General features: G+C 52.2%; 1 protein-coding gene and 3 non-coding genes across 8 annotated transcripts in view; 1 reads left to right on the top strand and 3 right to left on the bottom strand.

Annotated features, from left to right (window-relative positions):
- Positions 1-4,432, bottom strand: part of EAPP (E2F associated phosphoprotein) — a 70,778-nt gene extending 66,346 nt beyond the window's left edge. Inside the window, exons 1-2 of one of the 5 annotated variants that reach the window (XM_067028586.1) lie at positions 4,332-4,378; positions 3,747-4,020 (exon numbers count right to left, since the gene is read on the bottom strand). The gene's annotated coding sequence lies outside the window, so the exon portion shown is untranslated. Of the gene's footprint in view, positions 1-2,988; positions 3,126-3,746; positions 4,021-4,331 lie in introns of those variants that run through there. The other 4 variants (XR_010839578.1, XM_067028587.1, XM_059056536.2 and 1 more) reach the window with 4 other exon arrangements.
- LOC131754220 (U1 spliceosomal RNA) lies at positions 4,045-4,208 on the bottom strand. Its single transcript, XR_009335250.1, has one exon. It is a non-coding gene; the product is annotated as a U1 spliceosomal RNA (small nuclear RNA).
- Positions 4,433-10,441: 6,009 nt separating the features above from the next.
- On the top strand, positions 10,442-10,605 carry LOC131753886 (U1 spliceosomal RNA). The gene has a single exon (XR_009334954.1). It is a non-coding gene; the product is annotated as a U1 spliceosomal RNA (small nuclear RNA).
- Positions 10,606-15,374: 4,769 nt separating this feature from the next.
- On the bottom strand, positions 15,375-15,464 carry TRNAY-GUA (transfer RNA tyrosine (anticodon GUA)). The gene is given in 2 exon segments: positions 15,375-15,410; positions 15,428-15,464. It is a non-coding gene; the product is annotated as a tRNA-Tyr (tRNA).
- Positions 15,465-16,230: the final 766 nt, after the last annotated feature.

The following is a 16,230-nucleotide window of genomic DNA, read 5'->3' as shown; positions in this document are numbered from 1 at the left end:
ACATGCCTGGCACGGCACAAAAAAAAATAACAAAAGTGTGTTTGTCTCACCGTCTAAAAACAAAAGGAGAGTTCAATGAATTAAATGGACTATTTCAGAACTCATGAATCGACTATTAAACATAAACGACTATTTTAAACAAATTTTAAGTGTTTTAAATGTTTCAAGTGTTTTAAAATACTTTGTGAGGGAGTTCCCTGGTGGCCTAGTGGAGTCAGGCTTTCACTGCCTGACCCAGGGTTCAGTCCCTGGTCGGGGAACTGAGATGCCATAAGCCACGCGGTACGGCCAAAATAAAATAAAAACTTTTGTGTTTGCCGGTATTATATACTTAACTCCAGCACTGCACAATTTACAAAGTGGAAGAAGTTTGTAGTAATTCTTTGCCCTGTTTACTTCAGTGTTAAAATCTTGACTTTTTTCCTTTAGGTTTCACCAGGTTTAGTTGTGTGTTTTGAAGCAGTTCATGTGTTGAAGTGGTTGATGAGACGCTAACTCAAGAGGACGCCGCAAACAAAACGGTCACTTTTAAGTTGATTGGGGAAATCTTACTACGTAAATGCTTAATGGGTATGGGGAGGAGGGAAAGGTCCTTATAATAACCATGTCTAGTGGGGATGAGTTCGGTCGGGCTGCGAAACCAAAACCAGAAGGCGAGACCAGACCCGAGCCCCGACTCACACCCTCAAATGCCTGGCACCACGCGCCCCAAACCCCAGCCGTCCCCATCGCCCCTCCAGGTCCCGACTCTTCGCCGCACACCCCCACCCCCGACCAGGGCTACGTGTCTCAGCTGGGAATTAATAGGTCCCACATCCACCACAGGGGACGTGGCGTACATCTAGAGAAACCAGGAGGTCAAGGAAACCTGCCCTAGGCTCCTCGAGGCCACACAAGCCGAAGAGAAAGTAACAAACTAGAAACTCTCCTGAGGGCTAACTACCCCCAAACATAGTGATTTCTCGATGGAAACGACAAGGTTCACTCGACCTCTCTGCCTATTTCTCTGCCATAAAAGACATATTGACCTACCTCACAGGGGTGTTGTGAGGATTAATAAATGTTGGTACAGTGCTTTGGAAATGTGAAGATCCTGTGTAAATGCTAAAAAACTAGCAAGTTCAGAGCAAAAAGGTACACAGTTTTTCACACATCCGTCAGCTAATGTGTTTCTACCGAGGTGGCCTTTTTCTGGGAAAGAAGTACAGTGGAAAGTACATCCCTTGGCCCTTTGGTTTACTGACGGGGTGGGCGTAGACAGGAAGCAGCAATTGTGTGCTGCACGTGAGTGTGGGGAGGTGAGGGGTGCTTGCTAAACACATGTATTAATGAGTTGATGACTGTCCGAGGGTCTTCTCACTAACAAAACGTACAGATAAGGGAAAGAATGTGTGTTACTCCGTCGAGGTCATACGGGAGAGATTTACTTTGTACGTCCAGAACAATTGAAAGGTTTATTCCATAGCTCACTGCTAGTCCCTGATAAAAATAGCCAGCCCTGGTGAGTTGTGGCATTCATAAAACTTCTTAACCATCTCCTGCCTGAGGGCCTCAAAGGTGCGACGGGGAAGACGCCTAGTGGCAGAGACAAGCCAGCAATGGACAGTCTGGGGTTTCCCTCGCATGGTGCTTTATGCTCTGAGACGGAGGAGGAGGAGCAACCCAGGCTGTGGGAATGGCCTGGGGAGTCAGCGTTGGTTGCGGTGGGAAGCAAGGGACTGAGGGATTAGGAGTTGATGCGGTGAGAGTGGAGGATGGCAGGAGAGGAAATTTGTGAGAAGAAAGAAAGTGTGTCAAGCCTACCTGTAGGTCAGTGAGTCTCCAACTGGGTGAGAAAGTGTATACAATATTCTTAATGTTACGTAGTACAACTATGTAAGTTGAGGTCAAAATGAAGTTTTTCTTCCGGTGGGGAGGGGGTGTTTAAAAGGAAAACTGCCGAGATAAGAAGTGAGGGTCTTCCCCGGTGGCGCAGTGGTTCAGAATCCGCCAGCCAAGGCAGGGGACACGGGTTCGAGCCCTGGACCGGGAAGATCGCACCTGCTGCGGAGCAACTAAGCCCGAGCGCCGCAACTACGGAGCCCGCGCGCCTAGAGCCGGTGCTGCCCAACAAGAGAAGCCACCGCAATGAGAAGCCCCCGCTCGCTGCAACTAGAGAAAGCCCGCGTGCAGCAACGACGACCCGACGCAGCCAAAAATAAATAAATGAATTTATTTTTGAAAATAAGTGAGGGGGCTTCCCTGGTGGCGCAGTGGTTGAGAATCCGCCTGCCGATGCAGGGGACATGGGTTTGTGCCCCGGTCCGGGAAGATCCCACATGCCGCGGAGCGGCTGGACCTGTGAGCCATGGCCGCTGAGCCTGCGCGTCCAGAGCCTGTGCTCCGCAACGCGAGAGGACACAACAGAGAGAGGCCCGCGTAGCACCAAAAAAAAAAAAAAAAAAAAAAAAAAAAAATTAAGTGAAATTCTGTGTTTTGCTGCTTCTGGATAGAAGAGTATCAGTATCAGCTCACCAGCCCTGGGCTTGGACATTCCCGATGACGTTATAGAAAAAGTGGAGCCCTGGTTGGAGCCCTGGTCGGGGAAGATCCCACATGCCACGGAGCAACTAAGCCCGTGCGCCGCAACTACTGAGCCTGAGCGCTAGAGCCCGCGAGCCACAACTGCTGAGCCCACGTGCCTGCCTAGAGCCCATGCTCCGCAACAAGGGAAAACACTTCAATGAGAAGCCCCCGCTCCCCACAACTAGAGAAGGCTCGCGCGCAATAACGAAGACCCAACGCAGCGAAAATAGTATCTATAAACTCACTTTCATACATTAGCTACATAGAGCAAATTGGTGGGTTGCCAAGGGTGGAGACTGTGGGAAATGGATAAAATTTGTGGTAGGGCATGTGAAAAGGTACAAATCCCGCTCATAAGTCATGAGGACATAATACACAGCAGGGTAACTAAGATTTAAAAATAAATAAAATAAGTAAACCTACGAAAAAACAGCACAAACGCAGTCCCCCGCTGCCATAAACTGTGCAGTTGCCTTTCCCACACTTGGGGAAATCACAACGGTCAACATCCGCAGGGCAATGAATAAGCTTCGCTCTGGGTATGACTACTCGAAACGTACCTGGAGTCAAAGCGAAAACCTGCTGAGAAAATCTGTTTTGTTTTTTGTTTTTAAACCGGAGATCAGTAACTTCCCCACATATGTGTGCATGCGCATATATATTCGTATGTGCGCCTTTGTCCGTGCCCGTCGGCTAGCGCAACCCTCGTTTCCCGACCGCAGACTGAAAACAGGCCTAGGCAGTGAAAGCAATGAGTCGTAACTGCTGGGCCCTCAGGGAACACCGTGCTTCTTTTATTCTACTCATGAAACGAGGGGATTCTCAACGCTGCATCAGTTTCAGGTGTACAGCTTCAGATCGTGCTCCGTTATGCGTTACTTCAAGATACCGAATGTAATGTGCTCTGCACAGTAAACGCTCTTTACTTATCGATTTTACAGATAGTGTTTCGTACCGCTTAGTCCCACACCCTGCTCTGAACTTTGTTCCCAATGGCTGCGGGTGTTTCTCAAAGTTGGCAGAACTATGCCACTTCCCGGATATCGCAGGGCGGCGTAACGACGTTTACCCTTACGCGATATCCGTACTAAGATAGCCTGCTTTCGCTCATATTATCGCAAACAACAGTACGTACCACCACTGCCACTCTGCGTGCTTTCCCAGCTCCTTCCCCTACTTACCACATTCAGGCTCAGACTACCGGTTAAAACAGCAAAGTAAGTAGAGCAGGCAGTAGCGACAAAGCAGAAAGTTACGCGACTGAACAGACAGTAACCGGCTGTGGAACTCCACTTTGGAATGCAGCCCAGCGTACACGCCCGTCTTTCTACAAAGCCGTGAGAGCGAACCCTACTGCAGTGTCACGGCCGCAGCTCCGGGTACCGACCGCAGCACCCCAAGCGCAACGATAAACGCTCCGTTCACTCCTTACTCGCCAAAGAACGCGCTCAATGTCTGTTAGTCAACCGAACAACATGTCAGGGGAAAGCGCGAACGCAGTCCCCCACTACCACAAATTATGCAGTCGAGTTTCCCACATTTGGGGAAATCGCAGGGGTCAGCACATCCGGAGTGCAATGGATAAGCCTCGCCCTGGGAAAACCACCTTCGTGATCATGGTATCTCCCCTGCCAGGTAAGTATGAGTTGTTCTCCCCTCCTCGCCCCACACCCTCGCGATCGCCCTCCTCTTCACGCACGCTCACTTCCCTCACGCCCTCTCCGCGCCCTCCGCCCCTGCATGCCCCTCGCTCCGGCCTCACCCACCCCGGGAACAACCTCGAGAGTCCTCGGCTGTCCACACGCAGGACGCGGAAGCCCAGCCGGTGTGGGACCAGCAGCTTCTGCGCGCCTCCATATCTGCATACGCCACGCCCCTCTCCGGAAGTCCCGCGCCTCTAGTCTTTCCCCAAGCCCGCTGAGGACGGCAGGGAGACCGCCGGAGGGATCTGCCCAGAGTCTTCGACTTAGAATGAACATTAGGTTCTCGTTTAAAGTTAGGTGGAGGGGTTTCACTTTTCGCACCGTCTATGTCTAACCTTTTCCCCAGTGGGAAATCGCTACGTTTGGGGGCAGTTAGCCCTCAGGCGGCTTTCTAGTCTGTTACTTTCTCTTTGGCTTGTGTGGCCTCGAGGAGCCTAGGGCAGGTTTCCTTGACCTCCAGGTTTCTCTAGATGGGACCCAGGCGGAGTGGGACCAGCAGCCTCTGTGCACCTCCTCATCTACACACGCCACGCCCCTGCCGGGACCTTTTCGGCGCCCCGTTCTTTCCCGCGGGAGATACGGACCTACTAATTCCCGACCGAGATACGCCGGTGTCTCCGGAGGGAGGGCGTGGGCGAGCGGCGACGAGTCGGGACCTGGAGGGGAGACCCGGGAAGACAGGAGCTCGCGGCGCCCGGCGCCCTGCAGTTCAGGAGCAGGTCGGAGCTCGGGTGTGGTCTCACCTTCCTTTCAGTGAAAATGACACGGAACAGAATATGTCAATCGAATGTTAAATAGTAAGATCAGAGTTTCGTCGTCAGTTTAACGTGAAATTGTTTTAGTCCTCATCCATGATCTTTCGTTCAGATTGTGTAGTAATCGAATCTTGCAGCAGCAAAGAAAAGCCAACAGAGACTATCAGGGCAAAGCGTTCCTGCAAGGGGTAGATGTGTGGGCCGGGAACGGGTGTTGAATGCTTTCCGAAAATCGAATGCACGGAAATGTCACGTTTTCGTCCTGAGGGACTAGGCTGCCTCTTTCAGCCGCCTGGATTTGTCTTTTCCTCTTCCATACATGAAGATTCTTTCTCGAGATCAAGTGGATCCTCCCCAGACGTGAACAAAATGGTTCAACTATTGTGTGTCGACTTCCAGTGGACCTTGGGCTGCATTATACTACTGTGGTCGGTGCTACGGAGCAAAGCGAGGCTAGACACAGGACTGGACACTATAGGGTCAGGGAAGGTTTCCTGAGGTCCTAACTGCGAAAAGATCAGAGGAAACGTATTGTAGCACCCTTTTTTCTTTTTTGGCTGCGCCGTGGGGCATGCGGGATCTTAGTTCCCCAACCAGGGATGGAACCCACGCCCAGCTGCAGTGGAAGCGGGGAGGCTTAACCACACCGCTGGACCGCCAGGGAAGTCCCAAGCACCCTTTTTTGATTACTGGTTGTCTCAGGAAGTTTCCTTTCTTAGTGTGTGTTTCCTAAAAATAGAGCATTTTCTTATCTAACCCCAGGATAATTACAAAAATCAAGAAATTAACATGGATGCGATATTATTATTTACTCTAGAAACGTTACTCCATTTCTGTCAATTGTCTCAAGAATGTCCTTTATAGCAAAGGAAAATTCAAAATCACATGTTGCATTCTGTATCCTGTCTCTTTAACCCATTTTAATCTGAAATAATCCCCAGGCCCATCGTTTTATTTCATTATGCAGGCATTTTTGAAAATTACAGGCCAGTTATTTTGTAGACTATCCTTGGTTTTTAGGTTGTCTTGTATTTCCTCATAATTACATTCAAGTGTGCATTTTTGACACGTAGACGACATAAATGGTACTGTATCTGTTTACATGTTGACTTATGTCCCTCCCCCCACCCCGAAAAAAAATGCTGAAATCCTAACCCCTGGTACCTATGAATGCGACCTTATTGGGAAATAGAATCTTTGCACATACAATCAAGTTAAGGTGAGGTCAGTAGAGTGGGCCCTAATCCAATATGAACATCGTCCTTATAAGAGGAAAATGCCATGTAAGGACCGAGACACGTAGGGATAACGCCATGTGACAACAAAGCACAGACTGGAGTGATGTAGCTGCAAGTTAAGGATCGACTGTCACCACTAGAAGCGAGGAAGAAGCAAGGAAAGGTTCTACCCAGACTCTCAGAGGGAGCATGGCCCTGCTGACTCCTTGAGTTTGGACTTGTAGCTTCCAGAACTGTGAGAAAAATAAATCTCCGTTGTTTTAAACCACCCAGATTGTGGTACTTTATTATGACAGCCCTATCAGATTAATCCAGTGTCCTCCTCTGGGCATCACACTGCAGGCACGCGAAGTCAGTTTGTTCAGTTATTGGTGGTGTTAACATTGATTACTTGGTTAAGGTGGTGTATCAGTTATCCACTGCCGTGTAACAAACTACCCTAAAGCTTAGTGATTTAAAATAGTGACCATGTTATTTGCTCACCATTCTTTGCGTCAGCAACTGCAGCTGGGCTGAGCCGGGCAGTTCTGCGGCTCTGATGTAGGACCGCTTGTGCAGCTGCAGTCAGCTCGTGGGACAGTGGGGCGGGTCAGTCTGAGGGCCCTCGGTTGACATGATTCATCTTCACTCCCATAATTTCATCCTCCAGTAGGCTAAGTCAGGCTTCTTCTCATGGTGGTCTCAGGACAGCAAGTGAGAGCAACTCCCAACGAGCAACTGTTTTTCAGTCTTCTGCTTCCATCGCATTTACTAATGTTCCATTAGCCAAAGCAAGTCACATAGCCAAGCCCAGAGTCAACATGGGAGGGTGCTGCAGAAGAACATGGTACCGGGGCCAGTATTGCAACCCTCTGCCACTGGGGGTGTTCACCAGGTTTGCCCCTTGTAATTATTAAGTAATTTGTGTGGAGATAATTGAGGGTATGTAAATATCCATCACAAAACCTTAACCCAATAGTTTTTAGTATCCACTGTTGACTTGCATTATGGTTGCCAAATGTTGATTTTCTGATTCTGTCATCCATTCTACATTTCTTAGTTGGCATTCTGTTGTAAGGAAGAATTTTCCTTCCTTCCCTATGTAATCAACATGAACTCATGGTTGTGTTTAGTCGTTTATAATCCATGACTGTTTTCATTTATTTTGATGTTTGGTTGTTCTCATACTGGGCCTATGAAAGACCCTTCAGGTTGGCTACTGTGTCCTTCTGACATGTCCATATAAGTTTCGGAGCATTTTCTGGCACAAGATAGTCCAGGCTCATCTTGTACCTTCCCTGACTCCTGAAAATCATCTGCTTCTCCAAAGAGCCCTGGTTCTTTTCAGTGGAGAATGACATTTAGAAAGCAAGATCAGGACAGTGGGTTTCCCTACACATATCTATATCTATTAAAAATAATGGGGGCTTCCCTGGTGGCGCAGTGGTCGAGAGTCCGCCTGCCGATGCAGGGGACGCGGGTTCGTGCCCCGGTCCGAGGATCCCGCATGCCGCGGTGCCACTGGGCCTGTGCCTCCGGAGCCTGTGCTCCGCAGTGGGAGAGGCCACAACAGTGAGAGGCCCGCGTACCGCAAAAACACCTCACTAAATCCCCCCAAGTGGGGACACAAAGTTTTAAAAAAGGGGGGGAAGGGGCAGGAATAATGACGCAGACGTAGACCCTGGACTTGAGGACATGGGGAGGGGGAGGGTAAGCTGGGACGAAGTGAGAGAGTGGCATGGACATATATACACCACCAAAAGTAAAATAGATAGCTAGTGGGAAGCAGCCGCATCGCACGGGGAGATCACCTCGGTGCTTTGTGTCCACCTAGAGGGGTGGGATAGGGAGGGTGGGAGGGAGACGCAAGAGGGAGGAGATACGGGGATATATGTATATGTACAGCTGATTCACTTCGTTATACAGCAGAAACTAACACACCACTGTAAAGCGACTATACTCCAATAAAGATGTTAAAACAAAACAAAAAAAGGCGGCCCAGGTACTTCCCTGGTGGCACAGTGGTCAAGAATCCGCCTGCCACTTCAGGGTACACGGGCTCGAGCCCTGGTCCGGGAAGATCCCACATGCCTCGCAGCGACTAAGCTCTTGCGCCACACCTACTGAGCCTGCGCTCTAGAGCCCGCGAGCCACAACTACTGAGCCCGTGAGCCACAACTACTGAGCCCGCGAGCCACAACTACTGGGCCCGCGAGCCACAACTACTAAAGCCTGCGTGCCACAACTACTGAAGCCCGCGCGCTTAGAGCTAGTGCTCCGCAACAAGAGAAGCCACCGCGATGTGAAGCCCGCTCACCTCAATGAAGAGTAGCCCCCACTCTCGCCGCAGTTAGAGAAAGCCGGCGCGCAGCAACGAAGACCCAATGCAGCCAAAAATAAATTAATTAATTAAAACAAATAATAATGGGCCTATACTGATATATGTTCAATTCCAATTTTCAACTTAACACCACATGGTTCCTCCTCGCCCTCCTCCATTCTGTATTTGTATCTCCCTTTCAACAGTGAGAACCATGACTCCCAGCCTCCATTTACTCATTAGCTCAATCCTACAACACAACAGCATTGGTACAAAACTGTTACGACCACATAGCTATGAAATACCAACCTACTAGGGGACACTTCAGTATTGGCAGTTCTTGTCTTTAGAGTTGAAAACGGTTGTGGCCAACGTACTGTGTTCAAAAGTCATTTCGGTTGGTTATTTCTACTCCAGTGCGGTTACACTAGTCATCTGAGATACAGTTAGGTTCATTTGTACTTATATCCAATTTTAGGGTCTTTTCCCCCTGTATCTTTTAAAAAAATGTTATTTATCTTTGGCTGCGCTGGGTCTTCGTCGCTGCGCGTGGGCTTTCTTTCGTCGCGGCAAGCGGCGGCTACTGTTCGTTGCGGTGCGCGGGCTTCTCATTGCGGTGGCTTCTCTTGCTGCGGAGCCCTGGCTCTGAGCGGGCGGACTTCAGTAGTTGTGGCTCGCGGCCTCTAGAGCGCAGGCTCAGAAGTAGTTGCGGCGCTCGGGCTTAGTTGCCCCGCGCGGCCTGTGAGATCTTCCCGGACCTAGGGCTCGAACCCGTGTCCCCTGCATTGGCAGGAGGATTCTTAACCATCGCGCCACCAGGGAAGTACTCCCCCTGTGTTTTTTTTTTTTTTTTTTTTAAGCAGCAGTTTTTCTTTCTTTCCTTCCTCCTTCCTTCCTTTATTTTGGCTGTGCCGGGTCTTAGTTGAGGCACGTGGGATCTTTAGTTGTGGCCTGTGGGATCTTTAGTTGCGGCATGTGACCCCTTAGTTGCGGCACGCATGCAGGGTCTAGTTCCGTGACCAGGGACCGAACCCCGGCCCCCTGCATTGGAAGTGCGGAGTCTTACCCGTTGGACCACGAGGGAAGTTTCCCCCCCCCCCCCGTGTTTTAAAAACATATCCAACATGTTAACAGGGTTCCCCAAATAATTACATAGAAAGGTACGCTGAGAAAACTCTCACTCTCTCCTTGCACTCACCCATATAGGCAATTTCATCAGTTCTGGTTTAACACTCCTGGGTTTCTTTTTGACAGACGGTGTATAATTTTCTTTTTTTCACATTTTTCATAGACAAAGGGTAGCATACTACATATATGCGTGCACTTTATTTTTTTCACTTAACATCGTCAATGCGTCCTATCTAGAGAAACCTGGAGGTCTAGGAAACCTGCCCTAAGCTCCTCAGGCCAAAGAGAAAGTAACAGACTAGAAAGCCGCCTGAGGGCTAACTGCCCCCAAACGTAGCGATTTCCCACTGGGGAAAAGGTTAGACATAGACGGTGCGAAAAGTGAAACCCCTCCACCTAACTTTAAACGAGAACCTAATGTTCATTCTAAGTCGAAGACTCTGGGCAGATCCCTCCGGCGGTCTCCCTGCCGTCCTCAGCGGGCTTGGGGAAAGACTAGAGGCGCGGGACTTCCGGAGAGGGGCGTGGCGTATGCAGATATGGAGGCGCGCAGAGGCTGCTGGTCCCACACCGGCTGGGCTTCCGCGTCCTGCGTGTGGACAGCCGAGGACTCTCGAGGTTGTTCTCGGCGTGGGTGAGGCCGGAGCGAGGGGCATGCAGGGGCGGAGGGCGCGGAGAGGGCGTGAGGGAAGTGAGCGTGCGTGAAGAGGAGGGCGATCGCGAGGGTGTGGGGCGAGGAGGGGAGAACAACTCATACTTACCTGGCAGGGGAGATACCATGATCACGAAGGTGGTTTTCCCAGGGCGAGGCTTATTCATTGCACTCCGGATGTGCTGACCCCTGCGATTTCCCCAAATGTGGGAAACTCGACTGCATAATTTGTGGTAGTGGGGGACTGCGTTCGCGCTTTCCCCTGACGTTTGACCTGGTGGAAGAGTAGAGACGTTTGTTGGTTTGTTTCTTTTGTTTTTATGTGCGGTGGTCGTTTGTACTGTCGTCTCAGCGTCTCCGTGCGTTGAATGCTTCACGGGCTTTACCAGCAGCCGGTGAGCCCACTTTAGCACTCGTGTAACGTTGTAATACTTTGCAGTACTGTGCTGTGAATTCCGCCGGTGTTCCTGTACGCTGAACTCAAAACGAGCTTTGGTTTGTTTCTCTGAGAGCCCCGTTTTCCTTCTTTGCACAAGTCTTCTGTGGGTTTGTCTTTCTGTGTGGCAGTTTACCAGCCGCGTCCGCGTTGCCTGACAGGGGAACCCAGGAACCTACGTCTGAGGAAGATATAGCGTCTGCGGAAATACTGCTGTTCGCACCAGCAAGACTTACAGAATAGCCGTACAGTCACAGAAACGGAAAACAAAGCTATGAAGAAAGGTAAGTTAGGAGTACGGGGTTGATTGAATATGGAGTTGCTGTATATATAAAACAACGAAAGTTGTGTGTGTAGAGCGTTGAACTTTATTCAGCATCCTGAAGTAACGTATAATGAAAGACGATCCGAAGTTCTACTACACCTGGAGCTAGCACATATTGTAAGTCACCTAGTTTAGTAAGTAAAATGAAGAGAAACAAAGAAAAAGTACGGAGGGGATTTCCTCCTTGTCCGTGGTTAGAACCCCGTGCTTTCACTACCACGGCCCTGGGTGCAGTCCCTGGTCTGGGAACTGCGATTCCCCAAGCCGACGGGCTTAGTCAAAAAACCCTAGATATGTATAATACATACATACACATAAACACGCGTACACATAAATAATACACACACACACACACACACACACACACACACACACACACACACACACACATTATATATCACATGGATCTCAGGTGTCAAAAAAACCAAAACGGAAACGGTGCCCCAGCAGGTTCTAGTTCTGAGTCCAGGTAAGATGAATAAATACTGTGTCCTTCGTACAGAAAAATCACAGAACACTCCCTCTTCAGCTTCAGCAGCAATATCTCTGAACACCATTTGCGTGAGTCCCAGGGTGAGAGCTACTAAGGACAAAACCAAAAACCCAGAGTCCCTGAGCCCTGGGAGAGAACGCACCAGGCCACGCCATCAGCCTCCAGCCTGGCCTCTTTCAGCTCCTTATCACTTTAGGAGAATGTGATCATTTTTACAGACAGCAGGAAAAATGCAAGTCCAGTGTAAGCACCTTATTTTTCTCACCTGCCCCTTCTCTTCATCTACTGCTTCTGCTGATTCAAGCTGTAGGAGAGCCAAAACTTTACTTTTTACCCTTTGAGGGTCTCTGGCAGGGCCTGAGTACGAAATGGATATAAAACAGGAGGCGGGGGGGAGTTCCCTGGGGGTGCAGTGATTAAGAATCCGCTTGCCAATGCGGGGGACACGCATTGCCCCTGGCCGGGGCAGATCCCACATGCCGCGGAGCAACTAGTGAGCTTGTGCTCTAGAGCCCACGAGCCACAACAACTGAGCCCGCGCGCCTAGAGCCCGTGCTCTGCGGCAAGAGAAGCCACCGCAGTGAGAAGCCCGCACACCGCAACGAAGACTAGCCCCCGGTCGCCGCAACTAGAGAAAGCTCTTGCAGAGCGATTAATTTTAAAAAATAATTTTTTTAAACGGGAGGAAAACATGCAGATTTTTACATGTATGTAGATGAAAACCCAAAGAAGTGGTTAAGTGGGTCTCCGAGGAACCCTGGTTCCTTTTTTTTTTTTTTTTTTTTTAAAAAAATTTATTTTTATTTTTGGCTGCGTTGGGTTTTCGTTGCGCTGCGCGGGCTTCTCATTGCAGTGGCTTCTCTCATTGCGGAGCACGGCGCGCGGGCTTCAGAGTTGTGGCGCCCGGGCATGTGGGATGGGCCCGGGCCAGGTCTCGAACCCGTGTCCCCTGCATTAGCAGGCGGATTCTTAACCACCGCGCCACCAGGGAAGCCCACCCTGGTCCCTTTTATTGGCCCTGGTTCCTTTTGTTGGAGAATGATACTTAGAGACCAAAAACTGGTGTGTCATTGCTGTTAGGCCCTGTATCTATTTTACTCAGTGGATTATATTCCGTTATTATCATTACCTTGATTTGGCAGTGGGAACCCTTTCGAATTGGCTCTTGTGTGCTTGACATGCCACCGAATCAGTCACTGTACATTCCTTTACTTTGGGGCACAGTTGCATGTTCCAGGCTTGTATTTTCCCCACCTAAGAGCCTCGCCTCCCCTGGGGGCTGATATGCCCCTCCGCCCTCCTGCCCACAATGACTTTCTGTCGCAGTGAGGTTTACTGGGGAGCGATGGAGAAGGACCATCAGGCTTCTCAGGAGAGAGCACATCCAGGGCTCCACAAGGCCCATGGATATCCAGCCTTGGCTCCCCTCCTTCACCCACCTACCCCGATTCCTTTGGCAGAGGTGGCTGCTTCCTGAGAGAGGTCAAGGTTCTGCGGACTTCCTGGAGAGGCACTGGAGTCCAGAGGGAGGGGGAGAGGGCACAGGTGTCCAGGTTGGACTCCTTACAAACGTTTCTGATCCCACCTGGTGTGTGCCCACCCCCCAAGACCGCTGACCCACCCAGCAAAAGTCCCACAGAGGCCCGGCAAGCCACACCAAAGTGGCCTTCCCTCAGCTGGGTGTGTCGCCGCACCTCTGCCCCTTGGAGGGTGAGGGGCAGTGCCTCAGAGGTCCCCTGCTACTCTCTGTGACACCCAGACAAGAAGAGTTGGCCGTGCTGAGACTCACACTCCCCTGTGCCGGTCACCCAAACCCACACACCCCGCCCACTCCCCCAAAGCCGGGTTCCCAAGGGTTCCACACCTCCACATCCCGTCGGGGGTATATCCAACGAAGGCCTGAGGTTCTCTCTTTGGTCCTCATCCGCTGGTCTCTGCAGATGGTGACATTTGAGGCTGAGGTCTTTCTGTAGCTGCAGAGCAATAGACTCTTCCTGAAGGTCACCTGTCAGACTGCAGTGGCACGGCCTCCCAGGCCCACGGAGACTCCACAGACTCCAGGTCAGCCCATCTTAGTCAGCAGTGGGACCGTGAGGAGGGCTGAGACCGCAGCGCGGGGGCAACCATAGGAGCTTGCCAGGAGAGGAAGACGGGTGGGGAAACGCAGTCTCCGGTTTGAGAGGCAGAACCAGAACCGGAAAAGGGCTTGTGGGCTCAGGGGTCAGGGGAGGGCAGCGCTGGACCCCCGAGGTTTCAGAGAGCCACGTTCCCATCGGGGTTCTGCTGTGACTCCCCTCGGTGAGTCTCCGGCGTTTCCTTCCCACAGGAAGGGAGGGGCAAGGACCACCCGCGGCGTTCTTCTCAGCCGGCTCCCACACATCCCACCCCAACCAGGCTCTGTCCGCAAGGTGAAGCTGCTCCTTCTTGCTGAAAGCCCGGCCCATTGCCTCCTGGGTGCTCTCTGCTTGGGCCTCAGCAGCTTCCTCTTGGCCCCGCCAATTCAGCCTTAAGGACCCAATAAAGGTAGCCAGCTGGTCAGAAGCCACAGGCCAGTGGTTTGTGCAAGGAGGTGAAGTTGAGCACCCCTCCATGATGGCAGCTCCCCACCTGCCCACCACTCCACCCTCCACCCTTCTGCTCCCTGCCATCAGCCCCCATTGCCCCTGGCTCTCAGGGCTCTCTGAGCTCTGCCTGTGCTTTTGCTGTCCATCTTCCTTTCTCTCTCTTTCTCCCACCCCACCCCCTTTCTTTCTTTCTATCTATCTATCTATCTATCTATCTATCTATCTATCTATCTACCTATCATCTATCTATATGCATCAGATGTAGCAGAAGAATGGGTGCGGGCGTTTTCCCACCCTTGTACAGAGTGTGAGCGATCTTTGCTCTTTCGGCGGGAACTCAACCCTTCCAGCGGCTACCAGAATAGGTGCGAAGGCATATGAAAGCTGAGGTTTCCAGGGGGCCACACCATCCCCCCTCCCCCGCCCTGTCCTCAGACTGACAGGACACCTGGAAGGTTCTCATCGGCACTGTCAAGGCCCACTGAGAGCCCTGCTGCGTTTTGCTCAGCTGTCGGCTTCCGCGCAGGTACACAATTGGCAGCGTCTTGGAGGGTGGCAGAATGTGGCTTGGAAGATCTCGGGGTGGCAGTTCTGCCCCACAAATAGATTAAGACGGTTGGGAAGGTTCTCTGTCTCCCTGGGTCTGTACCTGTATAGACCATGGGAAAGACAGGGAAGGAGAGAGAGAGAGAGGTTGGGAGATTGAAAGGCTGTGACTGGGAGAGACAGAGACAGTGACCTTCCTTTGGGGGGCAGAGCTGGGGACTGAGCCCGGGAGTGAGAGGGGGTTTCCAGGAAGGGTGCCGTGGTTGTCCCTGACCGTGTGATGGCCTGTGTGCTTGTCGGCCTCCAGGGCTTTTGGTGGGCAGCTCCTGCGTGCCCACCTGTTGGGCAGGGATGTGCGCGTGTCGAGCAGAGCGGGGGCGGTGGGTGAATAAAAGTGGAGAGGGCGCGGGCCGCGGTGGGGCCGGCGGGGCTGCGCGCTAAGGCGGGAGCAACCGGGCTGCGGGCGGGCGTGTGGCCTGCGGGCGGGAGGAAGGCGCAGGCGTGTTCCCTGGCCACGGCCCCCACGTGGCTGTGCGGGCGTCCCCCAAAAAAGGCTTTCCCGCCTCTGGCCGGGGAGAGAGGATGCTGCGCTGCCTCAGGGCCTTGGGCGGGGCTTGGCCCCGGGGGGCGGGGGGGTGCCCTTCACGAGGGCGCAAAAGCGACGGGCACCTCCTTCGAGCCGGAATCGAACCAGCGACCTAAGGATGTCCACACGTGTCGGGTCTACAGTCCTCCGCTCTACCAGCTGAGCTATCGAAGGGTGCGCGCCGCCAGGCCCGGGCCCTTAACTTTTTCTGGAAATGCCGGAGCACGGCACTGGGACGCCCGAGGTGAGACAGGCCCAGGGCTGGTTGGGAGCCCCTTTGAAGAGAGCGGTGCACGCGCCGCCACGCCGCCCGGTGCGGCCGGGAGGACGGGGCGATCCTGCGGCGTGGCTGCGGCCGGGCCCTGGTGGTGGCCGGCATCGGGGCGGCGACTTTCAAGATGCCTGGGCCCCCGCGCTCACCTGTGGCCTCCTTTCCCCTCCCCACGCCCCTCCCCTTTCTATAGGTGGGGGACCACGGCGGTCCGCGGCCAGAACGCGGGGAAGAGGGCGAGGGGAGGGGCGTTGGCGAAATGGATGCGCCCGTGGGGAGGAGGAGGCCTGGCAGAACGAGAGGGGAACCCACAGGGAGGCGCACTGGGCAGCCGGCTGCCAACCGCCTAGCCACCCGGTGCTTTTGAAGCGCCTTTAGTTCAAAATAGTCCTTTGGCCAAAATGGCTTTTTTTGGTGTGGCACATTCTGCCACCCTTCAAAGCCGACATCGTCTTGCCTGGCTTTCGCAAGTCTCCTGTTGATCTAAGGACTGCCACTCTCAGGCCACTGTAAGACTGGATTCTCATATGCATACCCATTGGTAAGGGGTGGGAGGAGAGAGAGGTGGAGAAATTAACCATTTAAGAGCAAGACATGTCTGCAGCATATCTGGTTTCCTATATTTTTTTACCCTCAATGCTGATAGTGATCCTGACAGGATTTTAGAAC

Source organism: Kogia breviceps, chromosome 3 (assembly GCF_026419965.1).
Source record: "Kogia breviceps isolate mKogBre1 chromosome 3, mKogBre1 haplotype 1, whole genome shotgun sequence".
NCBI lineage: Eukaryota > Metazoa > Chordata > Mammalia > Artiodactyla > Physeteridae > Kogia > Kogia breviceps.
Note: the sequence above shows the minus strand (reverse complement) of the source record. Positions and strands in the feature narration are given on the sequence as shown.